Here is a 19,052-nt window from a genome sequence, read left to right on the forward strand (position 1 = left end):
GAGCTGATGGGAATTTTCTTTAGGCCCCTGGGAAAGTAAGAGGAAGTTGTATTCAAGGAGAAAAGAGGAAGTGGCCATATGAGTAAGCATCCCTGATTTCACATTCTTCTACCTTGAACTACAACCATGAGGTCCTGTAATTGTTTGAAGGGCAAAGCTCTTTCAAGTACATCCTTTGGTTTAAATGAAGAAATCAAAACAACGAATTTTTGCTATCTGTCTTTCTCCATGGCTGTTGGTAAACCATTCATAAGAAATATTTTGAGTCAATTTCTTAATGCATTGTCAATACCATAACCAAAATTACAGATCAGTTCAGTTTCAGAAAAAGAAGCAGCACTTAAAAGCAGGGTTAAAGCCTTCAATGCAAGTATTCATGGCATGGTGAGATCAACTATGTGTGATACAAACAATTACTGATTTCTCTGACTTCAAGAAAGAGAAACGTTTATACTGATATTGTTATCCTGAAATGAATCTCCCGGTCTACTATGTCTGATATTAGGTTTTTGTCCTGTAAAGTCAAAGAATGAATTTTAGGAACAACAGAGATTAAGAGAAGATTATACTTATTCAGAGAAAAAAAGCTGCCTGAGAGAGAGAAGGTATCCTGAGCAGGTTGCCAAACACTGTCCATTCTAGGGACCTTTATAGAGTAAAATCATGTGGTGAAGTGAGTTTAAGGTGGGGAAAACTAGGAACTCACAATGCAGATGGGCATAAGATGGGACAGAGTTATGGTAGCCAATAAGATTATAAGTTCAGGTAAAGTTGATTTAATTGGGAACAAAGGGGGAAGGGAGTGACATAGAAAGCAGGCATTCTTAGGCAGCTGTGTCTCTTCCCTTAGGGGTTTGGGAGGGTGACTCCTGAGTTCCTCAGGATGATAGGAACTATTTAGAATGTCAATCTTTAGGATAAGGATATATTTCTTTAAATGGTGACTCCTGACTTCCTCAGAGTGCTAGGGAACTATTTAGAATATCAATCCTTAGGATATGGATGAATTTGCTTATCATTTGTCTTGAGCCTTGGCCCATAGCATGAGGTGTCAGTCTATGCCATAGTTGCAAGGTATCTGGTCTCCTGCATGGGCTCCTTGGGGGACCTAGCCATGTCTCATGCCAATAGTATTTAAATGACTCAGGACCTTGTTAACAGCACTGTTTAGAAAATTGACTACAGATGTCTTGTGCTCTGGGTGAATGTTCTGGGGATGACAGTGTGCAATGTATATACCATTGTTGCCCCCTGATTGACATGTTTTGGAATTTAATTTTAGTTGATGTGTTCTTTTTTCCTTGAAATCAAATGGATTTGAAAATTAAAAGCCTGAGGAAAGCTCTTCAGTACAAACACTCCTCTGTCGAGCTGAGATCACCACTGTAGAAGAATGGCAGCTCCAGAAGTCTCTGCAATACAGTCTATTATTTGGGATCCTCTCTCGCAGAGAGGGGCTCCTTTCTCTGTTTATTCTTGACTCAGAAGGAGGGCTGTAGAGCAGGAGTCAATCAGTGATGAAGGGGCAGGCTATATGAACTGTCCAATCAGGTGGGCCACTGCTGGCTGTGACTTCTGTCTGTTCTGGTGTCTCAGCATTATTCACCTGTTCTGAGTACAATAGTGGTAGCAAAATTCTTGCTGGATCTCATTTAGTACTTTTGATGTCCTGTGGCCTGCTTGGCAAAGAACCTGAGAGATCCTGTAGCCATGGAATTGTGAGGTTGTGGATAGGCGCCCAGAAATAGCGTGGATTGGGCAAAATCAGTTACAAGTGTTTAGGAGTAGTTCCAGTGTCTGGAGCCTCAGGTATTCAGTTAGCTCCAGCTCCTGAGGTCCTCCAGCTTTGGCCATGGGTCATTCACTATTCCTTTTGCCTCTTGCTGTTGGCAAGGGTAATTTGGGGTCCCCAGAACCCTGGCTTCACTATGACAGCAGCAGACTCAAGTATCATCTTTGAAATTCACTGCTAGCCTGTAAGTGCACCATCTTAGTCATTGGGTGGAGCTTGGGAAGACCCTGACTATGATGCTTTTGTAGCTTGTAGAGCAGTAATGATCTAGGTCTATGCTCTCTTTCTGCAGAGTAACAGATCTGGAATGTCCAGAGTTTATTAATGTATGTAATGCAGGGCCTCATAGCCACAATGGCTCAACTTAAACTTGGGCTTTTTTGTATTTATAGTGATCTCCTAAATTTATAGTATGTTCTCCTATTTCCATCCTCATGACAGGTAGTGACAAAGGTCTGAGAATTCAGAGATATGTAGTACTGTGCCTCAGCAGAGAAAGGCTTCCCAAACAACTGGTGAACTCCTGTGTATTATACAGATCAGTGCAAAATAATTTCTGAACATACTTAATTATTTAGGTGGCACCCTTGCTCACAGACTAGGTTTGTGAGAACAGCCATAGAGTTTTGAAGTCTGAGAAAAATGAAGTAAAAAGTGTTATCAAGGACGGGGTAAAAATTTGTGAAGGACAAATTCCAGAAAGGGCTACTTGTTAAATTCTCATCGAAAAATGCCAAAATTTACACATTTGCATGGTCATATACACGTGATGCCCTTCTGAATGGAAAGGAATAGGGGTGTCACCTCTGAATTAAGAGCTGATTTAGTAGCTTGGTTAATAGACAGTTTAAATATGGAAATTCTCTACAGTGGACTTATCTAAGTGGTGCAAATGAGAAGCCCTAAATAGAAATTTTGCAGTGATATCGATAGTTAGGCATGAAGGGTTTTCTGCTTAGGATGGATCAGAGGAGTGTGGAAAAGATGTGGAAGTGGGTGACAGGATCCAGGCAGCAAATCGCAGGACATACAACAGAGAGCGTCTTCACTGAAAGTCAGGTAGTTCTTAGAGTAAGTGTGAAGTTAAGTTGGGTTCTGATTGCTTCATTGAGGTGATCAACACCAGCTCTGGCAACAATCAGTATTCCACATCCCTGTCAACCCATAATTTTTGTGTTCCATACTTGAGATCTAATTTGATTATCTCTAATTATGCCCCATTGTCATGAAGCTGAAATTTTCAATTTTTTTGTACCAAGGATCAAACGCATGACCTATGCTTTCCAGGCAGGTGTTCATGACACTGAGCTAAATACGCAACTATGAAAATATTTTCTGTGTATTATGGACGATATCCACATTGTTTCTGAGAAAGTGTTGACTATTGTTGGAATTTTTCTGTATTGTGTGGCTATAATTTTTTTAAAACTAACTAAAGGTGTGTTATGCAGTCTCTTTTTAAGTTTCACTTTGTCTGTTCGGTGTCTCAATCAGGGTTTTCTATTTTAGACAGCTCTGTAAGTTAGGAAAGCCCCAAATTCAAGGAAGAAATCCTTCACCAGCCTCCCAAGATATATTTCTTATATTTGAATTGAAAGTGATCACTTGGTGACAGTGATGTTTAATTTACAGCTTGGGCCTGGTTTCATTTTATATACATATTTTTAAAATACAGCTGTTTTCCACTAACACTTGAGTTATTATTTATATACCATATTTGATGTTATTTATGTTTTCTTCTATGAAACCAAATTCATGTTTCAAAATGCTGCTTAAGTATATTAAGAACAAAGTACTCATTGGCCTAAATGAGATTTGAACAGACATCATCTGTAGTCTATCAAAGTGATTACTGAGATTTTTTATTTAATTTTGAAATTGGTAAAATAGAACAGAACAAGGCAGCTTAAGGTCAACTAAGATCACACAGTGAAATTGGTACACAACTTCACAACAGGTTACTGGGATAACAGTAATATGTATCACAGTATATTTTGTTATCTTTATCATAGTTGTTCTTTAATCACATATATCAAAATGAGATTAAATGCAGAACAGTATAGAAGTTATCAAAACAGAATATTGAATTGAGCAGTACCATTAATCAGAATAGAGTGAAACAATAATAAAAACGTTTTCCTTCAAGGAGATAGTAGAAGGAAGTCCCCCTTATTTGCTATGGTCTACTTTCCAGCAGATGCTCAGATTTCTGGTTCCCATTTGCTAATGTGGGGTGACAGGAGAAGAGGGGTAGGGAAGTGGGATGTTTGATTCTAGGTGGTGCATCAGTAGGTTCAGTGTTGCTTACTAGGGAGACAGGCTGGTTGTTTGGTTTCACAGCGCCCTAAGTTCCAACATAGAACGGATCTTAGGAGCTGCTGCTGGTTATCCCCCTGGAAGGGCTGCAGTTTTCCAGACTGCCACCACTGACTAGGGAGGGGAGGTGCTTGCTTGGCTTCCAAGGCAATTGATGAGACATTTATCTGCCTCTGTGCTTTGTGGTTGCTGGTCCTGCAGGCTTCTCACTGTGAGCTCTGCTTTAGAGAAAGAGCACAGGGAATCTTGCCATGACTCAGCACAAGAATCAGTGCTCCTATTTGGCTGTTATATTAGCAGTGAGTTGCAATCTAGTATCAAATTTGCTGTCTTCAAAAATGTATATAGACACAAAATTAACGACCAAGACATGGATTAAAATTGGAAGAAATCAGTCTTCATTCAGCTGTTTTGTTTGGTTGTATTTGTTTAGTTTAGTTTTGTTTTATTGAGACAAGCTTTCTGTATGTATATCAGCTGGATTTGAACACCCTATAGAGCCTAGAATTGGCCTGACCTCACTGATGCCTTTCTGTCTCGCCTTTTGAGTGCTGGGATTATAGATATGCACCACCACACTTTGCTTTTGATTCAGATTTGTAGGAGAGAATTTAAGATATCGCAAACCTGGGGTCTCAAGCTTCCTTTGAGAAATATATGTATGATCCTTTAGGAGGCGGTTATCTTTGAGGATGTGGTTGTGAACTTCAGCAATGAGGAGTGGAGTTTGCTGAGTCCATCCCAAAAGAACCTCTACAGAGATGTGATGGGTGAAATCTTTAGGAACATGGCTGCAATAGGTAAGGATGAAATCTTTTTTGGCACTCATGCTGTCAGAATATTGTTTGTTGCTCATTAGTGCTGTTTTGTTAAAAAGACTATGAAAATATTTTTAAAAATAGCTCAGACCTGGACACATTATATCATAAATCTAAACAAAATCTATTAATTTGTATGTATTACTCAACTGAGTCCTGGTATTTCTATGTCTACAATTCAGGAGGACTTGGGGATATCCAGGAAGCTGAAAAAGAATGCAAAATTTACTGGAGATACGTAAGGTAATTCACACTCACAAGGAGAGGAATGTTCTTGAGTAATTAGTGAGTCAGCAGAAAAATGACCACCAAAGAAATGAGGCACCATTCAATTTAATGTCAGTAATATTCTCCAAAGATGTATAAGCTAGTGTATATATGAGGGAATTAAATCATGAAAATGTATGACATTGCATATAGATCTGTACGAAAGGCATGCACTTTGAGTTATGACATTCTGCCTTCAGTTTTTCTACCCATATATACATGTGAATACAACACATTCATTATCTAACAATTGCTAAGATTGCAATAGAATGTGAAATAAAACTGAGTGCTCATGTTTCCAAGCCATGCTCTAGACAATCGGCGATTCTGACTAATATTCTTAGTAGGCTGGTGGAATGTTAGTGCACTCATTTTGAATATCAGTATGCAGTTGTCTCTAGAAACTGATCCCCTCATACTTGTCCTGGATATTTTTAAAATCTCAAAATCTGCATAAAATACTGATACATGCTTAGTCATATACAAAGCAGATCAAGTTATGACAGATCAGGCCTTGAAGCTTATCTATGTATCACTGGATTTGTGGAGAAGGAAAATTTTAATAGACTCTCTGTGATTTTACATTCTTGTAAACCCAGCACACTAGGGTTTGCAAATCTGTTTGCAGAATGGCAATTTCAAGTTCAAACTTCACAGCTTAATGATCTATGAAAATCTGTTAAAATAGATTTTTAAAAAGCTATAGATTTATGCTAATATATGTTGCTCATTCCCAGCCCAGAATGGAAAAAATGTGTTATATAATGTCAAAAAATAAATAATATAATGTCATTTGCCATAAGAATTAGATGGGTCTTTCACCCATCAATTCAGTGAAATAACTCAGCTATAAAACCTAAAAGGTCACTGGCTTTCTTTTAGAGGAGAAACCAAAATACAAAATGTGGAAAGAAATGAAACAGAGTTGTTAGAGAAAAGTAAGACTGACCAGATGGAAAAGGGAACTACAAGTTAAGGACAGAAGGAAGATTGTGATGGGGAAACATATGAGAATAATCTGCATGTGATACATATATGTACCCATTCCCAAAGTGAAGGTAAAGATTATGCATTTCAAAGTACCAAATTTTAAGATTTCCAAATGTGTACCAGTCTTTTGGAAATGGTTGTTTTCAACATATCTTACAAGGCCATTCTGTTGCTTCTTGGTCAGAATTTCTTAGCAGGCATTAAAAACAGAACTTGATATTAATGCAGTCATTAAACGGAGACCAATTTCACAGTGAATTTTTTCTTTTTTTAAATTTAATATAAGGAAAGATTAAATAAGACAAAATAAGTAGAAATAATACTGCATTCAAAGTGAAAAAAACAGTAACAAATAGCAAGATGATGATTACGAATGCTGATCATAGAAATAGTCATGAAATACAAAAGTGAAACATATCAAGTGGGGATTCAAACAATGAGACTGCAAACAGTTTTGTTCACCTCTCGAAAAAAGCTTAGTAATATGGTTATAAATCCTATATGTGATTTTTTCTTTCCAGAAACGACAAGCTAGGGAAATCTTATGGACATACATCTTGGAAGCAGTGTAAAGAAGTACTTCTTTGTAATGCAGAAGGTAATGTGAATGTGAAAGAAACAGAAACACACCATGATGTTCAGATCCATGAAAAATATTGCAGTGCAGAGAAACCCTATGTATGTAAGCAATGTGGGAAAGCTTTTACCAGACCTGGACGTTGTAAGGCACATGAAAGAATTCACACTGGAGAGAAACCATATGTATGTAAGCAATGTGGGAAAGCTTTTACCAGACCTGAATATTGTAAGGAACATGAAAGAATTCACACTGGAGATAAACCATATGTATGTAAGCAATGTGGGAAAGCTTTTAACATACGTGCAAGTTATAAGGTTCATGAAAGAATTCACACTGGAGAGAAACCATATGTATGTAAGCAATGTGGGAAAGCTTTTAAAACACAGGGAGATTGTAAGAATCATGAAAGAATTCACACTGGAGAGAAACCCTATGTATGTAAGGAATGTGGGAAAGCTTTTACCAGACCTGGATGTTGTAAGAAACATGAAAGAATTCACACTGGAGAGAAACCCTATGTATGTAAGCAATGTGGGAAAGCTTTTACCAGACCTGGATTTTGTAAGGAACATGAAAGAATTCACACTGGAGAGAAACCATATGTATGTAAGCAATGTGGGAAAGCTTTTAACACACATGCAAATTGTAAGGTTCATGAAAGAATTCACACTGGAGAGAAACCCTATGTATGTAAGCAATGTGGGAAAGCTTTTACCAGACCTGGATTTTGTAAGGAACATGAACGAATTCACACTGGAGAGAAACCATATGTATGTAAGCAATGTGGGAAAGCTTTTAACACATGGGGATACTGTATGCAACATGAAAGAATTCACACTGGAGAGAAACCCTACGTATGTAAGCAATGTGGGAAAGCTTTTAACACACATGCAAATTGTAAGGTTCATGAAAGAATTCACACTGGAGAGAAACCCTATGTATGTAAGCAATGTGGGAAAGCTTTTAACACACATGCAAATTGTAAGGTTCATGAAAGAATTCACACTGGAGAGAAACCCTATGTATGTAAGCAATGTGGGAAAGCTTTTACCAGACCTGATCGTTGTAAGGAACATGAAAGAATTCACACTGGAGAGAAACTATATGCATGTAAGCAATGTAGGAAAGCTTTTAACACAAGTGCACATTGTAAGGTTCATGAAAGAATTCACACTGGAGAGAAACCCTATGTATGTAAGCAATGTGGGAAAGCTTTTACCAGACCTGGACATTGTAAGGAACATGAAAGAATTCACACTGGAGAGAAACCATATGTATGTAAGCAATGTGGGAAAGCTTTTAACACACGTGCAAATTGTAAGGTTCATGAAAGAATTCACACTGGAGAGAAACCATATGTGTGTAAGCAATGTGGGAAAGCTTTTAAAACAAAGGGAGATTGTAAGAAACATGAAAGTTCACATTCAATATAAAACCAGTGTATACAGGCATCATGAGAATGGTTTCAGCACAGGTATATATTGCATAATGCATGAAAATCTTCACACTGGGCAGAAAACTTACATATGTTAGGAATGTGGGAAAGGTTTCTGCAGAAATGTTCATTGTCCAATACATTATAAAATTTGCATGGTTGAGAAACCCTGTGTGTATGTGAAGAATGTGGGAAAGCTTTCACCACACATGGATTTTGTAAAATACATCTATGACTTCACACTGGTGAGAAAGCCTATGTGTATAACAATGTGGCAAAGCTTTTACTGCATATAGTCATTGCAAAACACATGAAAAAATTCACACTGGGAAGAACCACTGGCTATGTAAGCAAATTGAGACACTTTCAGCAGCCAGATTCTAAGGGAAATACATGAAAAAACTCACACAAGAGATAAACCCTTTTTGTTATGGGAATACTCTCAGCATACTTGATCATTGTTACATATCTGAAAGAGCTCACTAGGCAGAGATGATATGTGGATTACCAATGTGAGAAATATAGCAATCCATGATTCTTGTTAAATACATAGAAAAAGCATCACTGTTCAGACAGTTTAGATCTAAGTTTACTTTAAAAATCCCAAGGAGACCTGAAGAAATAATCAATACAGAAGTTAGATGTCAATATTTCTTCACAAATATTCCAGAAATGACAAATCTGTGGTGGGGCTCTCCTTAGGTGCACATGTTGTATGGTTTTCAGTTAATCACTTGTACCTCTCTAGATTTATTAATCTAGATGTTTTTGTGCTTCAACATGGCATCTTGTAATTAAACATGCTAAACTGAAATGGGCTTTTCACTTTCAAGTATGGATAGTGCCTTCATACTTAATATTTTGTCTTTAGAAGTTAAATTTTGTATTTTCTGAATTGTAATGTTGTTTATTTAAAGAGAAAAAAAGTGTAGAAATAATACAGAATTTCAGAAAAATAAACAATAAGAAATCACTAGTTGATTAGTATTATATTGTCATCTTAGAAGTAGTTGTTCAAGTTACAAATTTAAAGCATACAAAGTGATATTCAAATAATGACACTGTCACGGTTCACCTCAATGATCCACCAAAAAGTTATTAATATGCCTATCTGTCCTACACACTTTTTTTTCTTAAAGACGGTAAGATTAAACATAGCAAAACAGAGCAAAACAGTTCATAAGGAAACAAGTTAAGGAAACACAGATTTCAAAGCAAGTCCACTGGAAATGTTCACTGTCTATTTTACTGACTCTAGTTTTTTTCCAAATAGTTGTTCCCATCCTCACACACTTTGAATATATACCGAATATTATAGAACTAATCAAGTAATTACAGGATGATGCAAGCTTTTTTGATCTTCAAGACTGATTTGGGGGAAGTCGATAATGACTACAATAATGTCTGTCATGGTCTTTGTAGTAGCTGTCTTTATCTTTATGTATGCTGAAATGGAACATAAGAGACTAGACTAATATCATTCTGAACAGTGAATAATAGTATCCTGAGAAGGAGAAAGGTGAGGAATTGCCTAAAAAAAGAAGGCAGAGGACATAGTTAAAAGTGTATCAGGATTTAAAAGCTACAGTAGTCTTGTTGCTCTGTATAGTTTGGTTATATTTTGTTCTCGTCTGTCTACTCATATTAGATTTGAGGGCACAGAGAGATAACCCAAAAATAGCAGGTTATACCATGGTAATTATCCTTGATTTCCTATTAACTAAAACTGAATCCCTATATTACTTACATTGTCTTCTATGACTGATCTTCTTTGAAGCTGGATTGTTTCAATGTTATTTGGCCTTGACTGATTTTATTCACATTTGATATGCTTGCTGTTATCAAGTTCAAGAGCAGAGGCAACTACTCTGAAGATGACAAGGTGTAAAAGATATCCATTGGTGGGCTGGGGATTTAGCTCAGTGGCTTAAGGCACCTGCCTGGCAAGTGTGAGGTCATGAGTTTGATCTCCAGAGCCAAAAAAATAAATAAATAAAAGATATCCATTTCAGGTTTGATTATTTGTTTAATTAAAGAGAAGAAAGGAAATAAAAAACAAAGCACTAAAAGGGTACAAGTAATACAGAATTTCAAGAAAAAATACAGTAAGAAATCACTAGTTAATAGGTTACATATTGTCATTGCTAGGGTTATTTCCAAAAGATGAAAAATATTAACAAAAGATGAGAAATATAAAATAAAAAGTGGCCTTTATTCTGAGAACATGGAGAGAGATGACAGGCACCCCCACCGCTGGCGTCAAGTGATCTCTCCGGCGGACACGTGGCATGGGGGCTTGTAAATAGGCTTGGTTTGGGGTGGAACCTAAGGCGGGCATTAGGGATACCCAGGTAGTCCATTGGTCTTAGGTTTGGCGCCCTATGTAAATTTCCAGGGGTGGGAAGATGGCATCACAGGTAACTTCCTAGGGGCAGGGGAGATGGGGCTTCCTGCTTCCGGTTGTGGCTTTCCTGGCTACAGTGTCCTATCTGGGCCAAAACCCTTTCAGTCATCTTAGAAACAGTTGTCCAAATTATAAAATTAAAGCATATAAAATGGACATTCATACAGTGAGATTGCAGAAGGTTCTGTTCAGTGATCCAACAAAAGCTCAGTAATATGATTTTCCATCCTACACACTCAAGCATGCAGTTATATCCCTTAGACCACCTTCCTTTCCTCTCTTTTTTACAATAACAGTTACACGTTTTGAGTTTTTTTACTCCCACAGTTCTTATTACATTTTTTTGAAGAGAATAAATCCTAACATGACTAAATAAAACAAAGACAGTTAGAAAAGAAGGATGGGCATAGTACATGATGCAAAAATAGACTATCAGATGATCAAAAATGGTTACCATGGTGCCTCTTGCTATTTTTAAAAAGAGTTGCTATATCATCATGTATAATAGAATTGATCAAAACCGTACAGAACAAGACCAAAAAAACCTACACTGGAAACCTTGCAAGACTTCAAAAGAAGATAATAGTCAAACTATAACGGGCCATCGTAATAAATCTTATGGCTTTCAAAGTGGTTGTCTATACGCTCAAACTTGATATTATCAAACAAAATAGAATATAGTAAAATCAGACAGAACAAGATGTGGAGAGCAATACTGGGGTTCAAATCAGGTTAATAGGAAAACTAATAGTTACTATAATATATCCTGCTATTTTTAAATTTAGTTTTCCCTTAATTGAAAAAAATAAAAAAGTTTAATTTAAAAAAAGGGTGGAGATTGAGATAAAAGAGGATATTGTAATAGAACAACACTGGTCAGAATGGAACAATTTAAGCATAATTGTGTTTCACTCCCAGATAATCTAACATAATAGTAGTCACCATAGGGCCTCATTCCTTGAATTATTTGAGTATAACTTCGTATACAATAGCATCAAACATATCAAGACAGTGTGAAGCCATTCAACAGAATGAAAGAATTACAGGGTATTTAGAACCACTTAACAGAAAACGAACAATGGTTTCTATATTATCTCCTTGCCTATAAAATTTTTCTTTATACTATCACATATAGTAAAATATAGTAAGATACAACATGTTAAAACCAGTGGAAACTGTTTGTTAGAGAGGGACCATTCTTGCACCACTGAGATTGAGTCCAGTGTTGATCATGTTGGTTAATTTTGAATATGCTGGTGAGATAACATTGCAAACATTTAGCTGAACACTTTTGTTTATGTTTGGTAGGAATATTAGCCAACAGAGTGTTTTCATTTATATTATTTTTAACACATTATTGTCTGGCTTCATTCTCAGGGTAACTTTAACTTTGTCACTTAAAAGAAGTTGGTGGTGGGTTTTTCTTCAACTTCATCAAAGAACTGAAAAAAATCAGTATTTATTCTTTATTATATACTGGATAAAATTCACCAGTGCACTTTTTGTATCCCAGCTTTGTTGTTGTTATTAAGAAGCTGTGATATTTACCCATTGCCTGTGCTCCTTATTGCTCTGTTCATCAGACTGTTTCCTTCTGATGCATGTGGCTGGGGACATCAATGGACACCACATATCCATTAAGGGTCACATCTCATTTTACTTACGAATGCTTCCATTTATATTGCATCTTCAAACTATCTCTATAATATATAATTTTGTGAGTAACTCCTTTCAGTTACTCAGTTTATAATGCACACTCTTGCAGGGTTTGGTTAATGCTGGAGGAAACTGGGGCTGGTGAGGGCATGGTCTCTTATTTAAGGCTTCATACCCTGACCTGCCTGCAGTGTCCCCATCTGCTGACCTGCTCCCTGTAAACACCTGTCATGCTCCATAACTATGGTGAGTCCACATGTGGCAGTTCAGATCTGCACCTGGGTGGAAAACATTCAGTCAAGTTGGGCTCTGTAACAGACTGACCTCATACAGAGCTCCCCTGAGTGAGAGAGGGGGCCTCAGGCATGTAGGGAAGAGCTCTGGAACCATTCCATCTCTCTCCTGTGCAGCGTACAGTGTGTGATGCTTTCCTGAGAACTTACTGATGGATGAGGAGGCCTGCACCAGGCCGTTTTAAGCCATGGTGTCCTACACCTCTGCCTGGACCATCTCTCTGACTTTAGATCTCCACATAGATCTGAGCAGACTCAGTCTTCCTCTACCAGGCTCTGTCTCTATGCTGAGGTTTCTGGTGAAAAATCTGAGATCCTCAAATTAATCTTATATATATTTAACCTGGAAATTCCACTTCTAACAGTCATTATAAAAATGAGATTGACAGACACTGCATTCTCTTCTTAATCAGTTAAGATGTAAATTGTTAGAAACCATGAATGTTCCACAGCACAGCTGCTGTGTTAATTATAAATTACAGCCACTGAAAATGCTGAAAGAGGGCCATGTCCTAGGCCATGTCCCTGATCTTTCCTGAGATTGAAGAGAGCTTGTGTCCTGGCTCTCCACCGAGCAGTGAAGAGACACAGGCCTGCACAGCAGGTGAGGACAGGAGAGAGGAGCTGGTCAATGGCAGACCTCTCATCCTGGGAGGGATGCCTTTTTGGTTGTTCTATTTTATTTTCCATTCCATTATTTATAGTGTTCCACTCAATATTACTTCTCTTCTGTTCAATTCACTTAAGAATAAATAGTTGGTATTTTCTTGAATAGGTGAGTGAATTTGGATGACTTAATATTCTTTTATATGTAATGTAGGATACGCATATAGAAGAACATTAAAGCTTCACTTTATAATTATATAAAATAAGGAGTCTTTTTATTCAGAAAGGCAACACATCATTCATGACTAACTTTTAAACCCCCAACACATGAAGCCATGCAAATCCCACTGTGGTGGATGTCCTGCCCTCCCTACTTGAGAAGTCACTGTGCTCATCTGTGTCTGGTAGAGGACACCCAGAATCTTCAGAGTCTCTTTTGCCAGCAAGGAGGACTTGAATCTTCCTGTGCTGATGTCAAGCAGGGAGTGTGCAGCATGCAGAGGAGCCCAGCACCTCCTGAATTACACACACTTCCACCACTGCATCCATGGTGCAGCCCTGCAGGCCCAATAAGGCAGAGCCATGAGGGTGCACCAAATACTCTGCCACCTCAGCCCCAGGGGCCTCAACTTCTGGGTCTGGGCCTCAGCCTCCACCAGGCTCCAGGCTCTGCTATGGATTAGACATCCCTAGTGGGCCAGACTCAACATCAGTGCCCTGGTGCAAAGTCCATTTTCCACAGTGACCCTTCCATTCTGCAAATTTTGATCCTTTCCTTTCTAAATGAGGCTGAGGCATTGGAGACAAAACCCCACCCATTGGCATTATTTTTGTTTTTCTTTCTTTTCCTCCTCCTCCTCCTCCTCCACCTGCTCCTACTATTTCTTCTTTTTCTTCTTCTTCTTCTTCTTCTTCTTCTTCTTCTTCTTCTTCTTCTTCTTCTTCTTCTTCTTCTTCTTCCTCTTCTTCTTCTTCTTCTTTCTTCTTCTTCTTCCTCTTCCTCTTCGTCTTCATCTTTGTCTTCTTCTTGGTTTCTTTGATGCTTCAAATACATATTTAGAGGTGTGTTTTGCCAAAAAACTTTCCTTGTCTTTTCACACCCCAGTTAACTGAAGTTTTTACAGATTTCTGCTGCAGTTCACACCCTATGTGTTTGAACACTCAGAATCCATTCTGCAGCTTAGTAGAATGAGTGAAGCAAAGCAGAAACTGAACTTGGGGATGTTACTGTGCCTTCCAACACTCTGACTCATATCTTTTTCCCTCAAGAATATGGGCTTCAGTAGCAGCTGAGTCTGCCACAGACAAAATGAGTTTCCTGCATGTATATCACACAATCTCAATTCCTCTCAAGCACATTGTATCAGGTTTCTTATGGCCAAACTTGAAGAATTATTTCCAGTACATGAGATGCTGCCACTGGTCCTGAAATCGTGATGGAACTTTTTAAACACATAGTCTGATCTACACATAGTCTGGGGACAGAAGCTAAGAGAGGCAGAGATGGCTGTCACAGATACAAACACCTCAAAATTGTCAATCAACAGCAGTAACAAGGGGGAACCAAGTTGCTGAGCTTTCATAATTGGGTGATGGAATCATGTGGTGGATTGTGCCCTGGGTTTACTGAGGCACTTCAGTAAATCTAGGTTACTGCCTCGATCCCCCTTCCTTCAGTGCAATACAAACAGAAAGTCATGCACATGCATCATTTATTTGCAATTTTTCTATTGCAGTTACAAATCCTTTATTCCTGAGAGTCTACATCTCTGCCATAGCAGACCCACCAAGGGGCATTACCATCATGTCTTGTAAAGGATCAGTTTATTTATACAAAATGCAGAGTGGTGTTCTCAGACTTGATGTTCCAGACTTGTGCATTTTCAGTCATTTCTTGAAGGGAAGCTAAACGATTTAGTTTGAGCACACTTCAAGTGTGTTGCTGTGCTTCAGTGTGACATCCTTGCTGCCAGACCTGATGAAGGCAATAAATAGAATCTGCGGGAGGTTTAGATCCAGAGGAACACACTTTGCACAGCTTTGTCAGGCAGGGCTGCCCCTCACCTGGCCACCCAGGTATCCAAATGCCCTTTCCCAGTGCTGTCCCTGGCTTTGGGAGGCACTGGATTGCTGTGGAGATGCCCAGTGCACTGGCTGGCCCAGGGAAAACATTTTCATGCCATGAGTTTGTCATCCTTAATCCTGAAGCTCTATGGCGCTGGGGCCAGGGCAAGTTTCCCCCCAGCTGCAGTGAACAGCATCCTCCAAGACAACTCTTCTGTGCACACTCTACGTGGAGGCTAGCAAGGGTCCCAGTTCATTCCTGCTTCAAAGAGTAATGTGAATCAAACTCTTGAATATTTGTGCAACATTCTGTGTGGGAGAAAACTCTATTCTTAGTCCTAGGAGTTCTAGAGAAGGCTGTTTAGAGCTTGGATGGGAGCTACGAGATTGGGCTGTGCTCTGCCCCCCCCCCGTCCTTCCCATTGTTGTTCAGCATCTGCCTTAAAATGTGCCAGTGGTTGGGGAAACAGCACATTTCAGGGATGTGTGCCTGCATGTATCAGGTTTAGGAGGCTCAGTGTTGTGTGTGCTTGTTGGCCCTGGTGATTCCCTTTGAGTTAGAAGAATTTATCATTTCCCTCACAAAATGGACTCATGAGACCTCTTTCATACTTGTAATAAAAACCATCTATCTGACTACTGGTTGTAAAGAAAGGTTTCCTGTTGTGATTTTTGCATTATTGTCATTTTTCAAATGCAATGAATCAGCCGTTTGTAGCTCCCTTTATATCACTGAAATCATGGAAAACATTTTCTGACATGAAAAGGTGTGTACATACACAATGGTCTCTACATTTTGCCTATAGACTTTGTCTATCTGTGGTTTTGTCTTCTGTCAAACAGCAATAGCATCCAGTCTCCTCCAGGAATGTTTGGCCAAACAGAATCTGATGCACTGATATGAAAAACCCAGTTTAGTAAATCACAGTGAGAGAAAGGTCAGCGGTGGGTGGGGACTAGCAGGAGAGACCAGGGGTATGGATGGGTCCAATACTGAGCAGAAAGCTGGAACTAGACAGATGTACAGATTTAGATTGTGCCAATTGACAATGTGCTTACCTGTGACTCAACTGAACATGTGGAAACTAATGAAATCTTAACTTAAAATTAAATTATCTTAGAATTTACTGTTTCAAAGAACTATAGTTTTAAGATTAGAAATGAAAACTGAGAAAAATAGAAGAGGCAAATTGAACGGGAAATGAAGGGCTGGTACTTTGCAAGACTTGAGCCCTAAGTGGAGCTGAGGACACCTGCCATGGAGCCAGTGACAGACATGCCTTGGAATTCCACCAGACTGGGTATCTGACCTTGATTTTCAGATTGATCCCAGAGCTGGTTAGGTCATTGGAGGTGAGGCTGGCACAAGATCTATAAGGGGACCTTGAGCTCAGTCCGGTATCAGCCCTGCCTTAGAAAAATCCCCAACTGTCCTTGCTCCTTGAAAGCCCCATAGCCTCCCAGGGCCTGTCAGGGACAGCTCGGTGCACTAATGCACCCCAGGAAAACTTCCTATTTTGCCTCACTCCACTCACTTCTGCATACCTCTGTGTTGCAGGAGGCCCCATGTCTGACAGTCCTTCTCCCTCTAAAGTGTCCCATGTCCTCCTCAGAAACCAACAGACCCAGGCCAATTCCTTCTCACTGTAGTTCTCATTTTCAGTGAGCTAGGCTTGGCCCAACTCAATCAGATTTCATTGGGCTGGTTGTCCCACCTTCCTCAGCAGCACCTGCCAGGAGCCAAGAAGGGAAACTGATCCTGAGGAGGACAGTTGTAAGCAGCACTACAGGTCTGGCCTCCCTCCCAAACTGCCCTCCCAGTGTATCCTGTGCACTAACCATAATCAGCCCTCACTTGATGACAGAGTTCCCTGGATAGTGCTGTGACCACCTGTTCTCCACTCTTCAGGAAGCCTGAAATGCAACTCCCTTTATCACCCTTGTGGCATATTGCCTCTGTGAGAAAGAGAGTGCAGTCTGCAGTGTTACTTTAATCATGGGTGCTCAACAGGGTGCTGCTCTATAACTATCTGAAAAGTGAGTGGACAGTGGGAGTGCTTCCTGCCTGCCTTTCCTCCACCTTCAGTTCATATATGGATGCATCGCCCCATTCTGTGTGCCTTCACTTGTCTCTCCTTCCCCTATTTTATGTCCATGTGTACAGAGGCCAAGAATTAGGGACACTCACAGTAAGGTGGGTGGTACTTGGTCAGTTCTCCAGGGTGACTGTGTGGCCTTCATAATATGGAAGTACAAGAGACCAGCTTTGCATCTGCTCTGGTCATTGCATCATGGTCAATGCCTGATACATTGATGATTTAAGGCACCCACCAGCTCCCTCCATGACGTCTGTGTGGAACTGGGTCATCTGGCATCACCCAGAGATTCTTGCTCTGGATACCATGGTAGCACATGGAATGACTGCCCACTGTCCTTCAGAGTGAAGACAACTGCTCCACCCAAGTGATGGATCCTTGGCAAGAGGCAAAGCTTTCCCATGGCAAAGGAAAAACCACAATGAATCCAAGGTCCCCGGTATGAGCAGACCTAGTTTTAGACCCACTCCTCCTTCCTACTTCCCTTGTCAACTTAGACAAGACACCATGCCTCTCAGTTCCTTTCCAGTGTGTCCCCCGGAACTATGGCATCTGCTTCCTAGGGACATCATCAGAGGTGAGAGATGACACTTTTAAACCTTGTGGTCTGGTGTCATGTGTACACAGTATACAGAATTAGAGGTCACTTCCATGAAGGGGTGGAAGGGAGGTGAACACAGTGCACACAGGCCTGGTTCCTGCTGTATGGTGGTGGAGATTACACTCACCTCCTGGACATGTTTCCCTGGTGGCATCATGAGGGGCAGAAGTTCATTAGATCAGCCATCATTATGTTCCCTAAGCATCTCAATTTCTTCTATGTACTGGTGTTGTGGCCTCAAGTCAGGACTTCACACAGGCTAAGCAAGCACTATGGATGCAGATGCACCCTCAAAACCTACCAGCACTGTGGCTACATTTGTGAGTCAGCACACCCATGGCAAGGGTGCTCAACTGCTGACAGCTAACCTTCTGATGGCCACCTCCTGAGTAGCTCATTCCTTGAGCGTGGTTTGTTCTGGTTTGTGTTAGCCAGGCTGAAATTGAGCCCAGGTCCTCAGGCATGGTAGGCAAGTGCTCTGTCTTGAGCTCTCTCCCCAATTCCTTACTTGTTCTTAATAACACAACATGGCAGATGTAATTTGGATGTGACTATCAAGGTTCACTCATACAATGACTGTGACCAACCTCCTGCTCTCTCCCTTCTCTGTTCTTCCTTCCTTCCTCTCTGTTTCATTCTGTCTTCCTCTCTAAATCTCTGACTATCTCTGCATTTTCCCTGAGGAGAGGCTGACTCTTTGCAGAGAAAAAGGTTAACAGACAGAGGAGACATCAGTCCTCCAACCTAACTGAATTCCTGCCTGTCAGCAAGAGAGAGAGAGCCTGAGAACAGATTCTGCTACAGCAGTGTTTCCACTGAGCCTGCATCCTGGTCAGGAGAAAATATGGTGGATCCTGCAGCAGCACCTCCTGAATTCCTGACACATAGAACCTGAGAGAACTGAAGTTTACATTTTGTACCTAAATTTGCAGCCATGCAATCATCAGTGGTCACTGGTGCGCTACAGCAGATGTGAGGTTCTTCCCCACCCCTGTCCCTCCCCCACTCCTCCCCTCCCTTATTCTCACCAGGCCTTCTGTTCTCCCTTCTCATCTCTTTCTTGACTAAAAAAAAATTGACTTTGAATCTCTAAATGGCTGGTCCTCTATTCTGCCACACAGACTCAACTCTGTA

General features: G+C 40.0%; 1 pseudogene; it reads left to right on the top strand.

The window, feature by feature from the left end:
* Window positions 1–19,052, top strand: part of LOC134474500 (zinc finger protein 709-like) — a 93,486-nt pseudogene that overhangs the window by 10,542 nt on the left and 63,892 nt on the right.

This window comes from Cavia porcellus, unplaced genomic scaffold (assembly GCF_034190915.1).
Source record: "Cavia porcellus strain 051 isolate PalLab524CR breed Dunkin Hartley unplaced genomic scaffold, mCavPor4.1 scaffold_32, whole genome shotgun sequence".
NCBI lineage: Eukaryota > Metazoa > Chordata > Mammalia > Rodentia > Caviidae > Cavia > Cavia porcellus.